Genomic DNA, 3,660 nt, shown 5'->3' on the forward strand with positions numbered 1-3,660 from the left:
TCCGACATCCCCGGCGTTCCTAGGGAAGTGATTGAGCACCATCTTGCTATCTGCCCCCATGCGCGACCCGTCAAGTAGAAGGTCAGAAAGCAAGCTTTGGAACGGCAGGAGTTCATCACAGAGGAGATCAGGAAGTTGGAAGCAGCAGGCTTGGTGAGGGGAGTGCTCCATCCGACGTGGTTGGCCAATCCGGTGGTGGTGCACAAGGCAAACGGGAAGTGGAGGCTGTGTATTGACTACACAGATGTCAATAAGGCTTGTCCTGAGGACCCCTTCCCGTTGCCGTGCATTGACCAGATTGTTGACTCCATGGCCGGGTGTGATCTGTTATCATTCCTCGATGCCTACTCGGGCTACCACCAGATCTTCATGACAAGAGAAGACAACATTCATCACCGCATGTGGTACGTACTGCTTTTTATGGATGCATTTCGGGTTGAAGAGTGCTGGCTTGACGTTCGCGAGGGCGGTCCAAATTGGTTTTGAGCCCCAACTACATAGAAATATGGAAGCTTACATGGATGACATAGTGGTCAAGACCAAGGACAAGGCAATTCTTGTACAAGACTTAGAAGAGACGCTTGCCAACCTGCGCAAGATCAACCTCAAGATGAACCCTGAGAAGTGTATCTTCGGCGTTCCGTCCGGCAAACTTCTCGGGTTCTTTGTGTCGCAGCGTGGGATCGAGGAAAACCCAAAACAAGATCAAGGCTATCGAGCAGATTGAGGCGCCCAAGTGGATCAAGGATGTGCGTCGGCTCACTGGCTGCGTTGCCGCCATGAGCCGATTCATCTCCAAGTCTGCCGAGCGCGCCCTTCCCTTTTTCAAGATTTTGAAAAAGGCGGGCCCAATGGAGTGGACCCCGGAGGCCGAAGCAGCACTGCGGGATCTAAAGAAATACCTCTCTTCTACACCAGTACTGGTGGCGCCCAAACCGCAAGAGTCGTTGCTGCTGTATCTGGCGGCGACGAATCAAGTGGTCAGCGCCGCGCTGGTGGCGCAGAGGGAGGTCGACGAAGAGGCAGTGGCAACGGCAGGACCGGTGGATGGCAAGTCAGAGATTCCCCCGGCAGGGCCTGGTGCCGGCAAGGCAAGGCCCCCGGCGGAGTCCGACGCCACCGGGACAGGGCCTGCGCAGCCAAATGAAGTAGTGTAGAAGAAGAAGATGATGCAGCACGCGATTTACTTTGTCAGCTCCCTCTTGCAGGGGGCTAGGTCAAGGTACTCCGGTGTGCAGAAATTGCTCTTCGGCCTCCTTATGGCCTCGAGGAAGCTGCGTCATTACTTCCAAGCCCACGAGATCACTGTCGTCACCCACCTCCCGTTGCAACGGATACTGCACAACCCAGACGCAACCGGAAGGATTGTGGAGTGGGCCTTGGAGTTATCAAGATTTGGGTTGAAGTTCGAGAGTACTTCAACAATCCAGAGTAGAGTCCTGGCGGAGTTCATTGCAGAGTGGACCTCAACGCCTGATGAAGAGATCCAGGAGACCACTCTCCCCGGCAAGGAAACAGCTCGCGACTGGATTATGTACTTTGACGGGGCTTTCTCGCTGCAAGGCGCCGGTGCTGGTGTGCTGCTCATCGCACCCACCGGAGAGCACCTCAAGTATGTAATCTAGATGCACTTTCCCAGGGAGATGTCCACCAACAACACTGCTGAGTACGAGGGGTTGCTTGCCGGTCTCAGGATCGCGGCAGACCTCGGGGTTAAGAAGCTCATCGTCAGGGGTGATTCGCAGCTCGTCGTCAGACAAGTCAACAAGGATTATCAGAGCCCGTTGATGGAGGCCTACGTAGATGAGGTGAGGAAGCTGGAGGAGCGCTTTGACGGTATACAAGCGGAGCACGTTGCCCGAGCAGAGAACGACATCGCCGATTACCTGTCAAAGCGCGCTACATTCAAGCTACCTTTGGAACCAGGTACTTTTTTGCTTCGGTTAACTCAACCATCCGTCGAACCATCAACGGAGCAGAACAAACGGAGGAAATTAGGCCCCGGCAAGTACTTTCCCACTGAGCCCCCGGGGGCCGCCGGCAAGGGTGTTGCCGTGGATTCTGAGCCTGCCGAGGAGCGACTGACTCCGGCAGGCCGTCAAGCCCTAGCCGTAGAGACGGCCGCTCCCATGCCAGAAGAAATGCCTTTGGTCCTTGCCGTCGATCCCCAGGCTCCGGCATGGCACAACATACCGTCCGATTCCTCCAAACAGGGGAGCTTCCTGAGGAGCAGGAAGAAGCGGAGAAAGTAGCCCGTTGTTCTGCTATGTATCAGTTCGTCGATGACATCCTGTACAGGAAGAGACCGACAGTGTGAAATTGAAGTGCATTCCCCGGGGGAAGTACTAGAGTTGTTGGCGGAGATACACGGAGGCATATGTGGCTCCCACATAGGGTCGAGGGCCCTTGCCGGCAAGGCGTTCCGGCAGGGTTTCTTCTGGCCCACTGCCCTCCAGGATGCAACAGCACTAGTAACCATGTGTGAAGCGTGTCAGTTCCATTCAAAGAAGCTTCATCAACCAGCTCAAGCCCTTCAAACAATTTCTCTTTCATGGCCATTCTCGGTCTGGGGGCTCGACATCCTGGGCCCTTTCCCCGCGCTGTCGGGGGCTTTGAGTACTTGTATGTTGCGATCGACAAGTTCACGAAGTGGCCGGAGGTGGAAGCAGTGAGGAAGGTGACAACACAGTCAACCATCAAGTTCTTCAAGGGGCTAGTTTGCCGTTTTCGTGTGCCAAATAGAATCATCACCGACAACGGCACGCAGTTCACAAGCCACACCTTCATGCAATACATCCAAGACCTCGGCAGCAAGGTCTGTTTCGCTTCCGTGGCACACCCACGGAGCAACGGCCAGGCGGAGAGGGCAAATGCTGAAGTATTGCGAGGCCTGAGGACAAAGACTTTTGACAGGCTGCACAAGAGCGGAAGGCGCTGGATTGATGAGTTGACGGCGGTTCTTTGGTCGATCAGGACGACGCCAAATCGAGCCACCAGCCAGACACCCTTTGCCCTGGTATACGGGGCAGAAGCAGTTCTCCCCACGGAACTCATATACGGGTCACCTCGAGTGCTCGCTTATGACGAGCTTGAGCAAGAGCAATTGCGGCAAGATGACACAACGCTCCTTGAGGAAGATCGTCTTCGGGCGGCTATGAGAGCAGCACGCTACCAGCAAGCCTTGCGCCGCTACCATAGCCGCAAGGTTCATGCTCGAAGCTTTGAGGAAGGCGACCTTGTTCTTCGGCGCGTTCAGTCGGCTAAGAATTACAACAAGTTGACGCCGAAGTGGGAAGGCCCTTATCGGGTAATACGAGTCACCAGGCCCGGCGCAGTCTGCCTGGAGACCGAAGATGCTATTCCAGTGAGCAACTCCTGGAACATTGAACATCTTCGCAAGTTTTACCCATAAGGCATGGTTGCCGGGCCCCCCGGCAAACCACCTTTTGTACAAGCCTTGCCGACAAGGCATGTAACCCTCTGTACAAAGCCAGGCGCAGACCCTGAGCATAAATAAATAAAGCGCTGGCGCCCTAAGTTATAGCATGCATGCTAGGTTAAGTATCTCCCTCGGTTAGGGTTGATAGTGATTAGCGGCGACTAACCCCTAGCCTAGAGGTCGAGTCTGCATCTTTCCGTCCTCTTTGGTTCGCAGGGCAC

Source organism: Aegilops tauschii, chromosome 5, assembly GCF_002575655.3.
Source record: "Aegilops tauschii subsp. strangulata cultivar AL8/78 chromosome 5, Aet v6.0, whole genome shotgun sequence".
NCBI classification, from domain to species: domain Eukaryota; kingdom Viridiplantae; phylum Streptophyta; class Magnoliopsida; order Poales; family Poaceae; genus Aegilops; species Aegilops tauschii.